This window comes from Alexandromys fortis, unplaced genomic scaffold (genome assembly GCF_014885135.2).
Source record: "Alexandromys fortis isolate MF-2015 unplaced genomic scaffold, M_Fortis_MF-2015_v1.1 scaffold_182, whole genome shotgun sequence".
Classification (NCBI taxonomy): domain Eukaryota; kingdom Metazoa; phylum Chordata; class Mammalia; order Rodentia; family Cricetidae; genus Alexandromys; species Alexandromys fortis.
This window is the reverse complement of record NW_026068068.1, coordinates 1657007-1679340: the sequence shown is the minus strand read 5'-3', so window position 1 is coordinate 1679340 and position 22334 is coordinate 1657007. Positions and strand designations below refer to the sequence as shown.

General features: G+C 40.2%; 1 protein-coding gene across 1 annotated transcript in view; it reads right to left on the bottom strand.

Moving 5' to 3' along the window:
- Rapgef5 (Rap guanine nucleotide exchange factor 5) overlaps positions 1–22334 on the bottom strand; it is a 236313-nt gene that overhangs the window by 83206 nt on the left and 130773 nt on the right. The gene's annotated exons all lie outside the window — the stretch shown is intronic.

Genomic DNA, 22334 nt, shown 5'->3' with positions numbered 1-22334 from the left:
GAAGAACGACTCCAGACAGTAGAGTAGGGAGTAAGAGAGAGCCCAGTTAGAAGCCAACAGAACAGAAAGTCAAGGTATTAGCCACCTGTGTTTAGGAACCAAGGCTGCCTAGTTGGACCCAATGAGAGTTCAAGTCATAGGCATAGTTTTGTAAGGCAGAAACCAAGTCATAGTCTGACTTTTGGGTGCTTTGAGCCACCTGTTACTAGGAGAGGTCCTCAGAGAAAAGGCAGGTACATGGGTGCAGACAAATGGTCAACTGGGCTGAGGGGATAGGGCTTTATAGGGAGCATCCTAATATAGAACCAAGTCCTGACAAGGACTAGAAAGTGATTCTGCTGGAGAAAAACGTACTTCCTGAACTCCAAGGCATCACGTGAAATATAAGGACTGGACCCCCTTTTATGGATTTCAAGGCACTAAGAAAGGTAATGTAATCAAGAAAGGCATTTATCAATCTATACTCCTTACCATTCTCATTAAACTCATGCCAGAAGTATGTGCTATCTCTCCTTATTTCATGGGTTATAATCAATTATTAATCACATAAAAGTTAGATGACATTTCTTCAAAGAAGTTATGGCCTGAATCAAATTATATCAATTAACTCCATCAAAGTAAACATGGGTATCTCTTGGTTCCAATTCTAGATTTACCACTACTAGAGGGCTGGGTTTTGCTTAAATTGTTCAATCTCTTTGAGTATTGGTTTCCTTGCACTGAATGGGATACAACGATGTAAAAATCTAAGCTAAGTGTTGGAAACAGCAAAAGCCTCCACCAAAAGAAAAGCAAAAACAAAAACAAAAAACCATTCAAACAGAAAAAAGCCATAAACTATACAGGAACAGAATGACATTCCAGTACATTAAGATTTAAGTGTTAGCTGGGAAGTACTGGTGCCTTTCTGGGTCTTGCTATAATTTCATCCATCTATATGAATATGTAAATACCACAGCAATTTAAGGAAACACAACCAATAATGCCACCCTGCGGTAGCGGGAGCAGCTCCCTTTGGTAGGCTATGAGCCACTGACAGACATAGTGACATAGGAGTTAATTCCATAGCTTCCTAAGCTAGGAAAAAAGGAGGCCCAGCATCCTCTGCTAGAGAAGGACTGTGGGTGATGAGCTGTGACCCCTGCTGCAGGTCACAGTGTTTCTCTCTGACAATCACTGTCCCTTAACTGCTAAAAGGCGCTCACGTCTAGACACTAACTCTAACAAAAGGGGGATGGGCAAGTTTGTTAGTGCCCTGCATCTTAGATGGGGAGAGGGGCGGGCCATCAGTCTGCAAGGGAACAGTGAAATTAAGTGTCAGTGTGATCTGTCTGGGGAGCAGAGAGCCAAGCAGCAGCGGACAGGCCTGAAGTCACTTGTCATCACCAGAGTCATCAGAGCTCTCTGAGCCACCTTTTGCCTGTGTACAGAGGACTGGGCTCATCAGCATCTTGGCATACATCCCTTCAAAGGTCTTGTCAAAGGTCAAGTGAAGGCACTGCACACACACACACACACACACACACACACACACACACACACACGGGAAATGGTGGTGGGGAGTGTTACTTGGGAGTTCTTAAAAGCTAAAAGTTTTTTTTTTGTGACATTTATATTTGTCTCTAGAAACCAGATATCAGATTTATTCATAATTTGCCTTCTTAAAAATATCTTGGTTAGAAATGACATATATTTTTTAGTTCTGTAAGGATATATGAAGAGAGTGGCAGAAATAAGGGCTGTTTTCAGTATTGATCATCTCACAGAGAACATTATCTGGAGTTAGTATGGGCTGGGAGCTGAATGAGTTTCCGGGGAAAATGTCAATACAGACATCTCACTAGCATCCCCAAAACAATAGTGGGGGGAACTACACTAATTATGACTAGAAAAAAAATTCCAGAATTTAGTTGCAGATAGAATTGTTACTTCAGGTGTGGAAGGATTCTCAGCAGCCTGTGAAATCTGAATAACAAGATGAAGGTATAAATTTCCAGAGCAGTATTAAACAGTCAGCCCTCACTAGTCCCAATGGCTTTGGCTGCTCCATTCAAATTACTTCTATAGAGAGCTTGAACCCCAGAAGCCCTTGATAATGTCTTCTGATTGAGTGAAGGTATAATTCATAAACTTAAATTATTTGAAAAATCTGGTCAAACCAAACAGAAATGTTCTCCAAATTTACACAAGAAAAGAAATGGTAAAGCATGTTGAAACTGGAGGGCTGACAAGGCCAGGAACTCTACTACTTGTCAAAGCTTGTGTGTGTGTGTGTGTGTGTGTGTGTGTGTGTGTGTGAACACTGCGTTCACCATGTTTGGGCAAGCATGTGTTCACATGTGTTTTTGTGTGTGTTAAACAGAAATGCATGTTAGTTTTAGAGAGGGCAAAGCTGCAATGAAAGGGCAGCCTGAGTATTTATGCAAGTTATGAAATGAAAAATTCCTAGTTACCATAGCAACTGCTAGATCACAAGGAATGGGCGCGAAGCAATAGGAGACATCTTAAGTAAACACTAAATTTTTTTTCATATTTTGTACAGTCCTGGGTGTTTTTAGATGCTTGCTTTTGGTCTGTGTAGTAACCACCTCAGAAACTGCACTTCACAGTTAGACACAAGACTGGGCGAAAACTAAGGAAAACACTTTGCCACTCTGTGTACACTGGGCAGCTCTACAAAGCTGATGACGAGAATTATAAAGGCAATGACGTATAGCTGGAATGCGCTGGGAAGCAAGCAAACCAAAATGCTAAACAAAACACAGACATGTTTGGACACAGGAGAAATAGCTCTCTGACCTTTCTCTAAGCTGGAGATAGAGATGGAGAAAAAAAAAGGTGGACTGGGATTTAATGATAATGAGATGAAAAGGCTCTTTTCCTGAATGTTAATATGCACCAGGTGTCAAAGGTTAAAGTACTTAAATACAAACCAAAAGTAACCCATTACTGCTGTGTCTACTCTTTGCCGACAACCAGTTCTTGCAAAGTCTTACCCATAACTGCAGACTGTAAGTGGTGGGGGTCCAGACTTTCTGCTTACTGCGTCCAGGCTGATTCTTAAGACAAGAAATTATAACTAAAAAAATGTGAGTGTACGTGTTTCCAGGTATGGTGTATGTGTGTGGGCACACATGCCATCATACATATGTGAGGACTATCTGTAGAATTAGTTCTCTCTTTCAGCCCTTATGTGGATTCTGGGATTGAACTCAGATCATCAGTTGTGGTCCGAATGAAAAATGTCTTCCTTAGACACATGTGTTCCCCAATTGGTGGTGCTGCGTGTGAAGGTCACAGAACATTCAGGAGGTGGGGCCTGATTGGGGTTAGGTTTTAAGATTTTATCCATCTTGGTTCCACTTCCTGTTCACTTGCTGCCTCCTGATTGCTTATATGATTGGCCTCATACTGCTGCTGCTGCTGTGCCTTCTCCCTGAGGATGGACTGTATCCCCTCAGGAATTGTAGGCCAAAATAAACCCTTTCTTCATAAAGTGCTTTTTGTCAGAGTATTCTGTCACAAAACCAGAAAAGTAACCAACATCCAGGCTTGGCCCGCAAGTGTCTTTCTCACCAGCAGAAGACAGCAAATTTTTATTTAGAACATGAAATCTTAAATCAAATGGAATCCTAGCAGTGATACAGTTTTGAATTTTCACAGATCTGATTAGTGTTTAGACTTGGGAAACATTTCATATCACGCCTAGTTGCCTTCTCTACCAGATCCAGTTCCACACACACAAAATCTAGTGCCCAACACTGGGAACTGAAGTTCAAATAAGACAGAGGGCCATACTCACAGAGAAACTTCTTCATAGGAGAGTCTGACATGTTGGGAATATATACAGGTTTGTGCTTTAGAAAAACAGTAGTTTGGGATGGTGCTGTCGAGTGGTTAGTAAAGGAACTGGGCTGACAGCAAAAATCAGATGACATGCTTGGCATTTACAAAAGTTCAGTTAAGATCTACTATTTGTCATGATTTGGGAATTCTAGCTCACCATCTTCTTCAGAACATTCTGAACTCGGAAAAACAATTCCAAATATTTAACAACTTGACTTAAAATGTGGCTTTAATAACCTGATAAGGCAGACAAATTCTAGCTGGTTAGGCCAGATGAGTCATCATCTCATAGCAACAGCATTTGACAAGAAATTTTTAGAAGCTCTAGCTATTTTTAAAACATAAAAAGAACAAAATGATTCTTGGCATTGAGAGGCATATTCAGTTAGAGTAGGAGAAAAAACTACCAGAACCTTCCTGAGCAATCAATTGATAGCCATTATTAAATGACAACATCCTTCCCCAAATAATTCAACACTCCAAAGTATGGATGCCATTGAATTTGTATGTGCATGTGTGGGGAGCTGAGAGAAATCATAGGCCTCCAAATCTTAATTGGATGCACAGGGAAAGGAGGCTTACAAAGGAAATAGATCATCCAACGTATAGTTAAAATATTTAACTTGGAAGATTGGTTAGCAGAATTTCAATTTCTCTAAATTAATAAATGTATTCATACTAAAGATAAATTAACTGAAATAAACTTATATATGTGATAGGTAATGTACTGCTGACTGAGGAAAATTAGTACAAGCTTTAATAGGAAGTAGTTAGACCAAAACACGAAAAAAGGGGATTAACACAGTTTGTGCCTGTAAGAAGTAACTGTGCTAGGAAAATCCCGTTTACAATATAGGTAGAGACTTTAGTAGAACTGGGCAATACAGTTTTGTAATTGGAAAAATATTTACCCCGAGTGGAAAGGTAGTTCCGAGTGTCGTGGCATCTTGAGGAAATCTCCCGATGCACATGTCGGAGGCAGCAAGGAAGTGAGGGGCAGTGGTTAGTTTTCCCTGACCTTTCCCTTACTTTGTTGTACCTGTCTATCATTTCTAAATTCCCTACAAAATTCATACATTACTTTTTCAATTGGTATTTTCAACCATTATGAAACGCGCCTTAACGACTAGAGAGATGGCTCAGCCATTAAAGGCTCGGCTCATGACTGACATAAGAAATGTGCCTAATCAGAAAATTCGGGATCAACCTACCCCTGGACCCAGCAATACCACTCTTGGGAATATACCCAAGAGAGGCCTTATCATACAACAAAAATATATGCTCTACTATGTTCATAGCAGCATTGTTTGTAATAGCCAGAACCTGGAAACAACCTAGATGCCCTTCAATTGAAGAATGGATGAAGAAAGTATGGAATATATACATATTAGAGTACTACTCAGCAGTAAAAAACAAGGACTTCTTGAAGTTTGCAGGCAAATGGATGGAAATAGAAAACACTATCCTGAGTGAGGTAAGCCAGACCCAAAAAGAGGAACATGGGATGTACTCACTCATATTTGGTTTCTAGCCATAAATAAAGGACTTTGAGCCTATAATTCGGGTTCTTAGAGAAGCTAAATATGAAGGAGAACCCAAAGAAAATCATATAGGCTTCCTCCTGAATATTAACCTTCATCAGGCGATGAAAGAAGACAGAGACAGAGACCCACATTGGAGCACCGGACTGAACTCTCAAGGTCCAAATCAGGAGCAGAAGGAGAGTGAGCACGAGCAAGGAACTCAGGACCGCGAGGGGTGCACCCACACACTGAGACAATGGGGCTGTTCTATTGGGAACTCACCAAGGCCAGCTGGCCTGGGTCTGAAAAAGCCTGGGTTAAAACAGGTCTCACTGAACATAGTGGACAATGAGGACTACTGAGACCTCAAGAACATGGGCAATGGGTTTTTGAGCCTACTGCACGTATTGGCTTTGTGGGAGCCTAGACAGTCTGGATGCTCACCTTATGAGACCTGGATGGAGGAGGGTGGTCCTTGGACTTCCCACAGGGCAGAGAACCCTGATTGCTCTTTGGGCTGAAGAGGGGGGGGGGGACTTGATTGGGGAAGGGGGAGGGAAACGGGAGGCGGAGGTGGGGAAGAGACAGAAATCTTTAATAAATTAAAAATAAATTAAAAAAAAGAAAGGAGAAAAAAAAGAAAGGAGAAAAAAAAAAAAAGAAATGTGCCTAAGTCTGACATGTTGGCCAATACCTGATTCTGGACCATGAAACATTTGTATATCTTCTCTGGGGGATCTGTTCACTGAGGAATCAAAGTCCAGGTCTGTATTAAGATGCATGAAAGGGTATTTCCATAGCTAGAAAACTGGGGAGTCAGGAATGGTGATAAAGTAGCAACAACATGTAACCTCCTTTAGCCATTTGACTGGGGATCTTTGTCATTTATGATTAGTATACAAATAGTGTAACATCAAGGAAGTGAAAGAGAAGGTGCTATCATCTTTGGGCATGTGAGAAAAGCCAGTTTTGGAAACAAATGTCTTATCACATATAGCCTTTCCCTCTGCTTTGCTTTCTCATCGCCCCCCCCCCCCCAGGTGTTGGTGCCTTCTGGAATCACCCCTTGTTTGTTTCTCTCTCAGCCACTGTTTCTATTAAACAATGGAGACAATAATAAGCCAATATCACCAGGTCTCTAAAAGCTCCCCTCTATGCATGAAGAAAGAAGGCTAAACCAGCATTAATAATTATCTAGGGCTTCAACAATGTGAACTCTATGTGTGGTAGGTACTAACTGATCGCCACATGGAGGGCCCTGACTGAAGACTGCTCACAATCCCCAGGGCCTGCGGTCCACTTCATTCAGTTGAGGAATACTTCAGGTCATCAAAGCAGAAGTATGTATGTCCCCAACCCTTTGTGCCTTCCCAGGGTCACAGGCTGAGACATCCAGCTTCTCACTGTGCACTCAGAATAAGAGGCACTATTTCTGCATGCTCTGTTCTGTACAGAGGCAATCTTTTTTTCTAACCACTTTTTTATTAGAGAAATTTACTTTTCATTTTACATACCAACTTCAGTTCCCCCTCCTTCCCTTTTTCCTGTTCCCCTCCATCTCCCCTTCTGTTGCAGGAGGTCCTTCTGCTCCTCCAACCAATAGCTGCTGAGATACCAGCCAATTGGGGCGTGGTCTCTCTCCCTTTAAAAAAGCGGCTACTTCCCTCAGCTCTCTCTCTTCACTTCCTGCTCCACCTGCAACTAGACTCCCTTCCTGGTTGCGCAGAGGGCTGTTGTCTGGGACGGTTATCTGTAAGTTTTTTCCCCTTTAAATAAATATCACCCTATTAATCATAATTCCAAATTGGTGTGGCATTGTTTGCAACTTACGCTTACACCCTTCTTACCCCCATCCACTCCTCAGAACAGGTAAGGCCTTACTTCAGGAGTCAACAAGGTCTGGGATACCAACATGAGACAGGACCAAGCCCCTCACCCTGTATCAAGGCTGACCAAGGTATTCCACCATAGGGTATGGTCTCTAAAAAAATCAGTTTATGAACCTGGGATAGTTCCTGGTGCCACTGACAGCCCCCTTCCCTGCAAAGATGAAGCCACATAACTGTCACCCACATTCAAAGGGCCTAGTTTGGTTCCATTCAGGTTCCCCAGCTGTCAGTCCATAGTCTGTGAGCTCCCACTAGCTCAGGTCAGCTGTCTGAGGTTTGTCCCATAATGCTCTTTGATACCCCTTGTTCACATGATCTTTCCTCCCTCTCTTTAACTGAACTCCAGGAGTTCAGCCCAGTGCTTTGGCTGCATGTCCCTACATCTGCATCCATCAGTTACTGGATGAAGGTTCTATGATGACAATTAGGGTCTGATTACAGGAGATGGCGTTTTCAGGCACCCTCTCCATTATTGCTAGGAATCTTAGCGGGGGTCATCCTGTGGATTCCTGAGAGTTTCTCTAACACCAGGTTTCTCCCTAACCCCATAATGGCTCCTTCTATCAAGATATCTCTTTTCTTGCCACAAAGGCAATCTCAAAGCTTAGTTCTGGATTAACCAGACACTCTTTCACTGCATTTCTTCAGGGAGATCCCAGACTAGCCATGTGTAGAGAATTAAGACACAAAAATGGCAAAATGTCTGGGCGTGGGGCACAGCAGCTGGAGAGGGTGGGTGTACTTAGAGCTGTGCTGACCTCCAGGAAGAAAGATCTCTCCAGGGTGTGGTGAGTTTTCTCAGGTCTGGGCAAACTTCCTCAGTATGCCAAGATTATGAGTTACATTGATGGCCAGGAAACACTCGGACAGAATGGGGTCTACTTTAAAATAAAGGTCAGATGTACTTGCCAAGTTACAAGAAAAATGGCATTTAATAGGTCAAGGAGTCATCAAAGGTTTCTGTGCACAAGCACCGGGCACTCAAGTACATTCTTTAAATGCAAATCAAGATATCATTTGCATGTGTGTGGTGTGTTGCTAGAAATGGAATCCAAAGCCATTTACAAGGTAGACAAGCTCTCTTCCACCAAGTTACACTGCAATCCCAAGTTATCTCCTTTGTTTTGTTTCAGTGTTTTGAATTCTACCTCATTTAGGCTCAAAATTTTCCTTCCCCACCTCCAGGGTCTTAACCTGCAGGAGGAATTATTGTTGCTAGCTTGGCCACATGTGTGTCTGTCTCTGCCCTTTTACTCAATTGAATCTTTTAAAATTCCATCCACACCTATTATTAGAAGGGACAGAATAATCTTCATAGCTTCAATTACCCTATTTCTCACCCTGTTTTTACAGATATATCTGAGCGTTATTTTAATACTAAGATAATTTTTGGATATGTGCTTCATGATGGGTGTTTAATGAGAAGTACTGAATGATCTCATTTATATTTTGCTGACAAAATTATTGGTTTCTGCTTTCATGAGATGCTAATTTTCTGATGGGGTAACTGCTAATAGAGAAGGGGAATTTGCTTTACAGAAGCAGTTTATAGGAGCTAAAAGCCATTTCAATCAGCTAGCCTTGACCCAGGATCCCACAATAAACAAATACAATAACACCTAGGGGCAAACTTACATTCTATACCAAGCCTACAGGAGTTCTGTTGCTGTGCTTTTACTAGTGATTTTTTGCTTCCATTTATGGAGGCTAAAATATCTGCTTTACTAGGGAAATAATATCAATGGAAATATTTAAACATTTTCTCGTGATTAATGAGCCACCTGAATCAATCATATTATATTTATTACTCATTTTAAGGTGACTGCTTATAAATCCCACTTAGAAGGTGCCAGTTTACAAAGGGAATAAACGATTTCTTATGAACACAAAATACATGGCATCTAAAGTTTCTTCCAAAGCACAGAATTCTTAGAGGAAAACTCCACTACTCTTACAATCTCAGGACTTGTACACTCAATGAGAGTGAGTTCACTGAACAGAAACATGAAGCATTCAGCAACCATAAATCCAGTTGGGATTTCATAATGCATGGAATCATTAGAGGATCATTAGTTCTCTCTTCATAGGAGTAGCATAGCAAATTCTGACCAAGGCAAACTCACGCCAAGTTTAAAGAGTCATGTATACCATGTGACACACTCTCTCTCTTCTCTGGTGGCACAAGGGCCAAAATTTTACCTTGGCAAGTTCCACTCCCGCTCCACCTTCGGGGTCACAGGATATACGCTCTTATGACTAATTGCTTTTCCTGAGCCCCTTAGAAATGCCCACCCAGGAGACACCTCCTGCTATGGTAACTGTCTTGTGACCATCCCTATTCTCTCAACTGTTTCCTGGATCTTGACGAGCCCCTAATTCTTTATTATGACTCACAGGGCTTGAACCATGCCCAGCCATTCCTGGAAGCTGCCGAGAAGAAATTTACACATGGTTGTCAAAATTGTTGACTTTGAACTGTGTACAAATGTGTAATAAATGAACGCACATGCAATGTCTTATTCCTCCACCTTCTGATATAGAAAGAAAACATTAGGAAAGAGACCCCACAATCTATTCCAACTAAACCCAAGTACCACAGAATTGACTTCTAAAGATCTAAATAATAATATTTTCATTTTCAATAAGAGAATACACAGTTTTTTTTCTTTTCTTCTTTTTTTTTTTTAGTCAAAGACATGGCCAAGGGAAGAAGCTTGGCTGGTAAGGTGCCTGCCCATTGTAGGAGCCTGCTTGTTCATTCCCGGCTGCCAGACTTGAAATAATCACACAGAAACTGTGTTAATTAAATCACTGCTTGGCCTATTAGCTCTAGTTTCTTATTGTCTAGATCTTACATTTTAATTTAACCCATTTTTATTAATCTATGTATTGCCACGTGGCTGTGGCTTACTGGCAAAGTTCTGTCCGGCGTCTATTTCTGGTGGGGCTACATTGCTTCTTCCTGTCTCCACCTTCTTTCTCCCAGCATTTAGTTTAGTTTTCCCTGCCTAGCTCTGTTCTGCCCTGCTATAGGATCAAAGCAGTTGCTTTATTCATTAATCAATAAAAGCAACACATACTCAGAAGGGCCTCCTATACCACCTGCCTGGCTTGCACAAAGCCCTGGCACTGAGAACACCACTGGTGGAAGAAGAATCAGAAGTTCAAAGTCATCTTGGGCTACTAGAGAGTGTGATGCCATCCCAGTACACATGAGACTCTGCTTTAAAACAAGAACAACAACAACAAAACCCAAAAAGTTGAAGACAGAGGTAGCAACCTTCACAGCAGCAGCTACAAGGGAGCGACTACTAAGGGAGCAGAACACCAAAGAGACAGGATCAAAAAAAAAAAAGTTCCCTCGCCATATAATAATCAAAACACTAAACACAGAGAAGAAAGAATATTAAGAGCTACAAAAGAAAAAGTCCAAGTAGCATAAAAAGGCAGACTTACCAGACTTACACCTGACTTCTCAATGGGAACAATAAAAGCCAGAAGATCCTGGTCAAGGGTTATGCAGACACTCAGATGACCATGGATGCCAGCCCAGACTACTGTACACAGCAAAACTTTCAATCACCACAGACAAACAAAACAAGACATTCCATGACAGAACCAGATTTAACTAATACCTACGTATAAACCCAGCCCTACACAAAGTACTAGAAGGAAAACTACAACCTAAGGAAGTTAGTTATATCCACAAAAACATAGACAATTCCAAAGAATGGAAAAACACACACAATAACATTCTCAACAATGAAAACTAAGATAAGAGGAACAAGCAATCACTGGTCATTAATATCCCTTATTATAAATGGACTCCATTCACCTATAAAAAGACACAGGTTAACAGATTAGATAGAAAAACACAATCCATCCTTCTGCTACATGTAAGAAACATACCTCAATCTCAAAGACAGACATCACCTCAGAGTAAAGGGTTGGGAAAAAATGTTCTAATCAAATGGACCCAAGAAACAAGCAATGTGTAGCTATCCTAATATCTAACAAAATAGACTTCAAATGAAAAATCAGTCAAAAGAGGAAAAAAAGAACATTTCATATGACTCACAAGAAAAATTCATCAAGACGAAATCTCAATACTGAACATCTATGCCCCGAATACAAGGGCACCCTCATATGTAAAAGAAACACTACTAAAGCTTAAATCACACATTAAACCCTGCACACTAATAATGGGAGACTTCAACACTCCACTCTCACCACTGGACAGGTGAATTTTTCAGAGAGGAAATTAACAGAGAAATAAGGGAACTAACAGATGTAATGACTTAAATAAAATTAACCGACATATACAAAATATTCCATCCAAACATTAAAGAATATACCTTCTTCTCAGCACCTCATGGAACCTTCTCAAAAATTGACCACATACTAGGTAACAAAGGGAACCTCAACAGATAAAAAAAAATTGGAATAACCCCATGTATATTATCGGATCACCATGGCTTAAAATTAGAATTCAACAGCAACAGTAATTCCAGAAGGCCCACAAACAAATGGAGATTAAACAATGCTCACCAGAATCATCATCAATGGGTCAAGGAAGAAATACAGGCAGATTAAAAATGAAAGATTTCCTAAAATTCAATGAAAATAACTATACAACATATCCAAATTTATAGGACACAATGAAAGCAGTGTTAAGAGGAAAGTTCATAGCACTAAATGCATACATAAAGAAGCTGGAAAAGTCCTACACTAGTGAGTTAACAGAACACCTGAAAACTTTAGAACAAAAAGAAGCAAAGTCCCCCAAGAGGACTAAATGCAGAACATGATCTGGTGTATGATTAATAAAACCTCAGGCTCAGAAATTGGGCTTCAACCTGAAGATCTCAAAAGCAAAACAGCCAGCCACTGGTTCTTACCTCCACCTCCCACCCAGAATCGAAGAATGAGACTGTGTCTGTGAGCTGTCTCCCCGCTTTATATTCCTTTCCAGGGCTGGGATTAAACGTGTGCACACTGGATTAAAGACATGGGATTAAAGACCACCTGATTTCTATGGCAACTACTAGTGTGGCTACTGGGATTAAAAGTGTGTGTTACCATAACCTGGTCTGTAAGGCTGACCAGCGGGACTATTTTACCCTCAGATCTTCAGGCAGTCTTTATTTATTAAATACAATTGAAATGCCACTCCAATAATCACACTGAGGCCTGAAATCAACAAAACAGAAACAAAGAAAACAGTACAAAGAATCAATGAGACAAAGAGTTGATTCTTCGAGAAAATTAACAAAATAGATAAACCTTTATCCAAATTAACCAAAAGGCAGAGAGAGAATATCCAAATTAACAAAATCAGAAACGAAAAGGGGGACATAACAACACACATGGAGGAAATCCAGAGATTCATTAGGCCATATTTTAAAAACCTGTAACTCCATGAATTTTGAAAAATCAAAGGAAATAGATAATTTTCTGCATAAATATCACTTACCAAAATTAAATCAAAACCAGATAAGCAAATTAAATAGACCTATAACTGTTAAGGAAATAGAAACTGTAATCAAATCTCAAAAAAAAAAAAAAAGCCCAGGACCAGATGGTTTTAGCTCAAAATTCCTACAAGATTTTCAAAGAACTGATACCAATACTCCTCAAAATGTTCCACACAATAGCAACAGAAGGAACATTGCTAAAACATTTAAACCTTTTTTTATGAAGCTACAATTACCCTGATACCCAAACCCCATAAAGATATTACTAAGAAAGAAAATTACAGACTAATCTCACTCATGAACATTGATGCAACCATACTTAATAAAATACTGGCAAACAGAATCCAAGAAGGCATCAAAAAAAAAAAAAATCACCCACCATGATCGAGTCAGCCTTATCCCAGGGATGTAAGGATGGTACAACCTACAAAAAAAATCTATCAATGTAGTCCACCATATAAACAAACTGAAAAAAGAAAACCACATGATCATCTCATTAGATGCTGAAAAAGTCTTTGACAAAATACAACATCCTTTCATGGTAAAGGTCTTGGAGAGAGCAGGGATACAAGGAATGTTCCTAAACATGATAAAGGCAATATACAGCAATTCAACAGCCAATATCAAACTAAATAGAGAAACGCAAAGTGATCCCACTGAAATCAGGAACAAGACAAGGCTCCATATCTATTCAATATGGTACTTAAGGTCCTAGCTAGAACAGTAAGACAACAACAAAAGAGAATCAAGGGGATACAAATCAGAAAAGAAGTCGTCAAACTCTATTTGCTGATGATATGATAGTTGACATATGTGACCCCAAAAATTCTACCAAGGAACTTCTACAACTCAAAAACAATGTAGCACTGTAGCAGGATACAAGATTAACTAAAAAAAAAAATCAGTAGCACTCCTGTACACCGTTAATAAATGGGCTCAGTAAGAAATCAGAGAAATATCACCCTTCACAATAGCCACAAATAGCATAAAATATCTTGGAGTAACTCTAACCAAACAAGTGGAAGACCTGTATGACAAGAACTTTAAATCTTTGAAGAAAGAAACTGAAAACACCAGAAAATGAAAGATCTCCAATGCTCTAGTGTAGGTAGAATTAACATAGCAAACATGGCAATTTTACCAAAAGCAATCTACAGATTCAATGCAATGCCCATCAAAATCCCTGCAAAATTCTTCAGACCTCAAAAGAACAATACTCAACTTCATATGGAAAAGAAAAAAAAAACCAGGATAACCATAACAATCTTATACAATAAAGCAACTTCTGGAGGCATCACAATACCTGACTTGAGAGCTACAGTACTGAAAACAGCCTGGTATTGGCATAAAAACAGACAGGAAGACCAATGGAACCAAATCGAAAACCTGGATACCTACGAACACCTGATTTTTGACAAAGAAGCAAAAAATATAAAATGGGAAAAAGAAAGCATATTCAACAAATGGTGCTGGCATAATGGGATATCAACATGTAGAAGAATGAAAATAGATCCATATCTATCACCATGCACAAAACTCAAGTCCAAATGGATCAAAGACCTCACCATAAAGCCTCATAGAAAAGAAAGTAGGAAGTATACTTGAATGCATTGGCACAGGAGACTACTTCCTAAATATAACCCCAGTTGCCAGACACTGAGAGAAACAATTAATAAATAGGACCTTTTGAAACTGAAACACTTCTATAAAGAAAAAGGACATGGTCAACAAGACCAAATGACAGCCTGCAGAATGGGAAAAGAGCTTTACAAACCCTACATGGGACAGAGGGTTGATCTCCAAAGTATACAAAGAACTGAAGAAACTGGTCATCCAAAGAACACATAATCCAATAAAAAAATGAGGTACAGACCTAAACAGAGAACTCTCAACAGAGGAATGACTCATAGATACTTAAGGAAATGCTCAACATTCTTAGTCATCAGAAAAATACAAATCAAACAACTCCAAGACTCCATTTTACACCTGTAAGAATAGCCAAGATCAAAAACACAGATGACAGCTTATGCTGGAGAGGATGTAGGGTAAAGGGAACACTCCTCCATTGCTGGTGCAAGTGCAAACTGGTACAGCCACTTTAGATATCAGTATGGCGATTTCTCAGAAAATTAGGAAACATCCTACCTCAAGACCCAGCAATATCTCTTTTGGGTGTAAACCCAAATGGTGCTCAATTGTACCACAAGGCCATCTGCTTCAACTATGTTCACAGAAGCATTGTTTGTCATAGCCAGAACCTGGAAACAACATAAATGCCCCTCTACTGAAGAACAGATAAGGAAAATGTGGTTCATTTACACAATGGAGTACTACACAGCAGAAAAAAATAATGACATTTGAAATTTGTGGGCAAATAAATGGATCTAGAAAACATTACATTGAATGAGGTAACCCAGACTCAGAAAGACAAATATCATATGCACACACTCTTAAGTGGCTCTTAGGAATAAAGCAAAGAAAAACCAGCCTACAATTCACAATTCCAGAGAACCTAGAGAACAAAGAGGATGCTAAGAGAGACATACATGGACATACATAAATTTAATTTAAAAAAGTTAAGGACAAATTTTTCATGTAATGGCAAATAGGAACATAGTCTTGTTTTTTTAAAAAAATATGGATACTTAGCAAGACTGATTAGAAAACTGTGTACTGCACACTAGCCCACAGGCTGTCGTGTTCCGCTAGGATATTTTAGCACTCCTCTATTTTTGTTACCAAAACACAACATTCAGGGCTGCTAGATACCAGATGGGATTTTTCCTTCTCACCCACTTCCCACTGTAGGAGGATAAAGGGTTTTCACATTCTACATGAAAATCTTTTATAACTTCCTTTTATTCTTTTTTCTCAGCTCATGTATCTGAATCTCTTCAGATGTGTAAACTCTGTCTGAATCCATTGAGGCATGCATAGCACAGAGTAAGCTGAACTTAAGTGTGTGTGCGCCAGACGCATATCAACAAGAGCTTCCTCACTGTGGGTGCACATATGCTCACATTTGATTTTACAGTGCCCAGGCTAATCCAAGGCAAGTCAACCTACTAGAGATACATGCAATGCAGTGCCTTATTTTACGGAAAAGATAGCAAATTAAAAGTGGGCTCTAAGTAGACATTCTGTCTTCTCTGGAACTGAAGTCTCCAGAGCTGAGCTTTCGCCTAAGACCTGAACTGTACATGCTGGTCATTCTTTCATGTGAAACTAGAGTGAAGACCACAGGAAAGGAGCCAGAAAGCCAGCTTGATAAGAGTGGATGTGACCCCCTTCTTCACGCTCAAACCCATCCCCGTCCTTCAGCAGAGGAATCTCAAATGCTGAAACCAATGCTCTCACTTACAACTCTTCACAACAGCTTTTCAGCGTTTCCCCAGAGTGGGGTCCTAAGCTCAGTAGCGTGCTGTTACAAGAACTAGGCTAAACTCACAGGATCTGCACCCTCAGGCCTTTGCCATCCATCCCTGTATCTACCAAGCACACAATGCTGTGGCTCCTTGACTGCTCCTCCAGTTGCCATGTCCTCTTAGGCTACCATACCCGTCCTTCCTCTCTCTAAAATGCTTAGTCCTTCTTATTACACCCTCTTACGTTCTGCCTTGGAGAAGATTGTGCAACTCTCCTCACTACTTGAAGTCACATCTGCAATCCCACCTGCCACATGGGTAACTGAAGTGAGCCTTGGATTCCCATGCAGAGCTGCTCTACAAGGGTGATTGTGTCTGACAGTTCCCTGGAGACAAGGCACATCCTGAGAGGTGCATCCACCTCTCTCCTCTTCTATAGCTCTTCTTTTCCTTTCTTCACTGGTACATAGTTCTCAGAGAAGCTCCATCTGCTTGGGCATCTTTTCCGTAATAGTCTGTCTTCAAGTACCCACTATAAACCTAAATAAAACCAATTTGCCACAGAGTTATAGAGTTACTTTCCCAGACCACAGCTGATAAAGTGCTGACATAGTGTTACATTAGTCTAGATCACTTATGCATGGAGGTAGAGAAGGAAAGTATCATAGTATTGCCAAGGTTCTAGAAAGAGCTATCATGCAAGGGGAGGTAAGGGAGACCATAGCCAAGAAAGATAATCTGCTTTCCTACACATCATTTTAATTAGTTCCTAACTGTGGTGGAGATGATATGGCCACTTTAGTTTTACAATATAAGAGCCCAATAAAGTTAGAGAACACTTGTACAGCATGGAAAAAAAAGATCCCTTGAGAACCCTGATTGCTCTTTGGGCTGACGAGGGAGGGGGACTTGATTGGCGGAGGGGGAGGGAAATGGGAGGCGGTGGTGGGGAAGAGACAGAAATCTTTAATAAATAAATAAATAAATAAATAAATAAATAAATAAATAAAATCCCTTGACAACAGAAGTTTGATAAATCAAGCTAACTAAATCAGAATCCACTATCTTATCTGGGCTTTCAAAATAAACTTGAACATATTCACACACACACACACACACACACACACACACACACACACACACAAATACCATGATGAAAAATTGACAAATTTTCTTCTTAAAAACACTGAAGTTAATTTAAAGGTGGGGGGGCAGAATTTGCAATGGGCTTCTTGTGAGAACATAAAACAACAGTCAGTGAGCAGATGGCTCCACCAGATAGCATTAGGCAGCCCTGAGACACACTGGTAATCTCGCTGCCATTTGGAGTGAGAAAAACAAAAGTCTGGAATTCCAGGAGCACACAGAGTAAATCAGACTCCAAGTCCTGTTCCTACATAGGAGAGAACATGCACAGCTGCCACTGTGAGATGCATCTGCTGGTCTATGCCCCTCATTCTAACACCTGAGGAATGGAATTATTGAGACTTCACTAAACTGTCTTGAAGGAATTTGTGTCCTTCATGTTAGAAATCTATTCTATTCTAGATTGTAAACTTCTTGGGAACAAAAATTAACCATTATTAGCTACTTACTGTATTACTCTGTGGCCAGATCAAATGTCACTCTGAGGCCAGATGGACACTGATTCAAAATGGCCAAAATAAGTCACTGAAGGAAGCCCATTTCCTATGAAAAGATAGCTTTAATACCAACCCAATCCCAAAGTCAGGATCTTGTTATCATGAAAGGTAATATGATTTCAATGTGGTGATTTCTTCTTTATAGATGGGCAATGTAAAGTCTTCAGAATTAATGTTACATCTAAATTCTGTCTTTCAGTATAATGATACTAGAAATTTCTATTCCTCTTTAAGAAGTTTTTAGGTTAAATCATTTTAATGGCAAACTTTAAATACTGGTGACAGTATTTGAAATTATTCTTACCTATATATATATAGTTGTAAATTTGAGTACAAACTGTATGATAAAACAAATTCCTTTTTAGTATTTTATAGAGTAAAAAAATGCCATCCTACATTTAGCCCCATATTACAAGAAAGTCATAGAAACTAACTTTGAATATATAAACTAAGAATGAAAACAGCCAGAATACACCAAACCACTTCTCAGCAAGCCTTAAACAAGGAGCCCCTTTGACGTCTGTAGAATTCCAGGATGAGGCTGCAGGAAACAGAGAAAAGGAAATTCCGGTCCAGTGGGAGCGACAGGGAGCTTTCTTCCCTGGGGTAGGCAGCAGACCATGCCAAGATTCAGTTTCAGACCCGTATCTCAGGATGAGTTAGAGAAGGGGAAGGAAGTCGGGTGGGTCCGCAGACTTAACAAAGGAACTGAAGAAATCTGGGTGGAAAGAGGCAGGGTGGAGACGAAGTCCCTCAGGAAGGTCTGCCGAACAACTGCTTCCATAGAATTTCTACAAGTGGGAACCGGGGAGTCCGATCGGGAGCTACTGCTGGTATAGCTCATGTACATAAAACATGAGCTGCATTTCAAGAGAAATAGTTTCAGTGTCATGGTTCACACTGCAGCTACATTCCAGAAAATAGCACCCACGTCTAAGCAGAAACCTCAGTATATCTGTTTTACTGATGTAAAATGGGCAGAGAACCAAGTAGTCCATTGTTTCCTTGACTCCCTGTGGTATCTTCCCATCATTCTGTCCTCTTTCTCCAGGGCTGCCTGTCTCATTCATTTCTTCTTCCTCAGAGATACCATGACTCTTGTCATCTGAGCTTCCTAGCTCTGTGTCCTTACTCCAATGACAAGTGATGAGGGAAGATGTACTCCCAAGCCCACCACAGTGGAGTTGCCAAGCCTAGCCCTACCTAGCCACCATCCCCGTCAGCTTTCCAATCCACCAGACTGGAATTAGAATTAAGCCCAACCCAAACTTACTTTAAAAACCATACCAAATCCTATCTGTGCAGTAGTGAGGATCTGGTATCCCCAGCTGGAAATCCCCTCCTTGCATGTTTATTTTGTGGATGGGCTTTCAACGCATCCTTCCTGCAGAGCACTCAATCATCATAATGTCTTTTCTTCACAACTAGATTAGCTTCTGGAGGAGCAGGAACCAGCACAGTTATTCTAAATTCTCTGTGATATCAACCTAAGTAAAAGTTTAATAAATGAATAGATATGAAGAGAATATTCTAGAATAACATATTAGTCAGAGTAACCTGACGATAATAGAGACATCTTCTAAACAAAGTAGATAGTGCATCAGTTAACAGCAAAATTTGGCTAAAAGAGTAGGGATAAATAGGGATGCTCTTTGAAGATATTTCAAGGGGATTGTTTTAGGAAAAAAAAGTTTATGTGCTGTCCACACTGTTAGCCAACTAGCAACTCATAAACCAGATGTATATTGAGATACCAAACAGTTTCAGCACAGCGCACGGTCAAATGATCAAAACAAAGTGAAGTCAATGGCTTCTGTGGATTTGGGACAAAGCCCCGGAGTGGGCAATCCTTTTGGTGATAAACAGAGTATCCCGGCCAGGCATGCTGCTACAGACTTATAATCCCAGCCTGCAGAGAAGTAAGGCTGCAGGACAATGAACTCAAAGCTACCCCAAGTCACACACCGAGATTTTTGTCTCTAAAGATAAAACAAAAAACACAACAAAAATAGCCACAGCATACATATTTCTACTCTGAATTCAAGAAACATAAATCAGGATTCAAAAATTTTCATATGAAATAGGACATGAATTCCCAATTATCAATCATCGAGTTCTGCCATTTCATGCCTATACAGCTCAACATCTGCCGCCTTCTCAGTTCCCACAGCCTAACACCTCTTATCAGACCGACTACAACAGCTTTTGTAAGATTCTCGCCAACATTTTCCACTTCCTCACCCAATTATTCCTCTGAACTGAAGTCAGAAAGACCTGACAAAACCCACAACGAGCCATGTTACTTGTCTTCGTTGATGGCTCTCCCTTGCCAAAAGGACAAGTCTAAACTCACTCGGGTGGCCTTCTAGGTCTTTCACAACTGCATTTCAGCCTTCCTTTCTGCCAACCCCTTTCTGTTCCCAATGAATCAACAAGAGCTGGTTTCTTTGCCCAAAATGCTCTCCCCTGCAGTGCTCTTTTCTCTGACCCTCCAAGGTCACCCTCCAAGGTCATGTGCAGAATTCCTGTTGTTCCTTTTCTCTACTGATATAACCACAGAATTAAGCATTACAAATCTATGCTTACAGAAGAGATCAATTTCTTCAAAGAATTAAGGACTGAATGTTAATTCTCCCATCATAATGTTTAGAAGACAGTTTCATTTTTACCCTCTTGTTTAAGTCTTCACATATTAGTGATCAACACTTATAAATGAGTGAGGCTCAGTTTTGTCCATAGCTAGTTAACAGAAAAGAGTTATGCTGAGTGATTCCTGAGAAACATGAAAACTGCATTTCTAATTTTCCCTTCTGAAACATCTTGGTATAAGTATAGTAAAACATTTTATGATTACATGAATTCATAATCATAGCATTTGCCAATTTAAAAAAATACTAGAAATGACCACTCAAAGGGCTCTGCTGCCCTAAATTTGTAATAGGGCAGTAAGAGTCACAAGGCTTAGTTTTACTAACTTCACGTCATGCCCACCAGTAGTTGTCCTTCAAAGTTACTTTCCTGTTTGGACACACACACACACACACACACACATACACACGGAACAGAACGTGGTGTTCTGCAACTGGAGAATGCAGCTGAGTAAAAAGAATAATCCTACAGGCAGTTGGAGTTCTAACTTAAGTGTTGCCACTCTTACTTGGCTTCAGCCAGGAAAGATAGACGAGGTAGATAAAGGATTTTCAAATAATGAAAGAAAGGAAATCTGTAACAATTGCAGGATTGGGTTATTACTGTGAAAATGAGAGGAGGAAGCCGTGGACTTGGGTTTACATGGGCGAGTTGCAGTTTCCTCTGCCTGTGCTGTGTGCTTCAACCAAGTTTCCACGAGCAAGAGCAGAGGCCTGAGATTGCAAAGAAACTGAAACTCATGAACACAGACCTTAGCAAAGGTATTGTTACAACAGATTCTCAAGATATGGATGGTTAAAATACGGTCAGAAGGCTTGGATTCTTCGACAGTGACTGTGAGAACATACAGGCACCTAATATATGCCATTCCTTTATGAACAGCACATACGTTTGAGCTCTGGGTGCTGACTGACAAGTGGTGTCATCCTGCAGATGGAGATCACAGGGCAGCTGAGTAGACATTTGCCAGTCAGACAGGAAAGTCCTTGATAGCCACTTTTCCTTACTTTAAGCTCAATTGGAAAGTCTACTGGAAAAAGCCATAATTCCAATGTTTGTTTATACATCTTCTTTACTCTTAGAAGCAAATATTTCAGAGATGTAAATGTCATACGACATTCATGCAAGCATTAAAAAACATCACGGTGAAAACTCTATTTTAGAAATTTTAAAAGTTTTAAAGGCTAGAAAATAATCATAAACCAAGCTGCCAATCTTCACACTTGAAATTTCTGGCTCCTTTAATAGCCTAACCAACGACTAGCACCAGCTTCTGAGTTCTACACTTTGAGGGAATTATAATCTCACTAGCTATAATATTCTGGATTAAAACAGTTACAAAACAAAGGCAACACTGGTATCTTGTGACTGGCACTGAGTTTTGCATGCTGAAGCCTACCTTCAGTCCCTGTGAGTAAGACTCTGCCATTTGACTTGGAACAACTCTGCCCTATCTCAAGTTGTCACTGGCTCAATGCACCTCACTTGCAATCCCCCATAAGATATAGCAGTCATTTAAAGGACAACTAGGAAAGAACACCCCCAATTAAACTAAGGCATGTGTTCACACCATCAGTAATTAAGACTCACAGTGCATTTTAAAATCAAAAAGCAAATGAAAACTACGAGTCTCCTAATTAAAATGAATCCAAAGGAACAGCACCTTGGGAAGTTGAAGCTACAATTAAGATAAACAAATATTCCAAGGATATGATGGGGTAAGAGTTAGGCTGTAACACAGGCAAACGTTAGGGTCCTTTTAACCCCTTAAACAGATCCTTGAACCCTTCTATAATACTCAGCAAAGGGTAGGTGTCTGAGTCTTCCACTATAAAGCCAACAGCCAGCCCTGCAACAGTTGGATCTCAAGACTCTGAAATTATCCTATCATTCCCACCACTTGAGACTACAACTGTCACAATGCTAAGCCAAACTGTTGAAAATA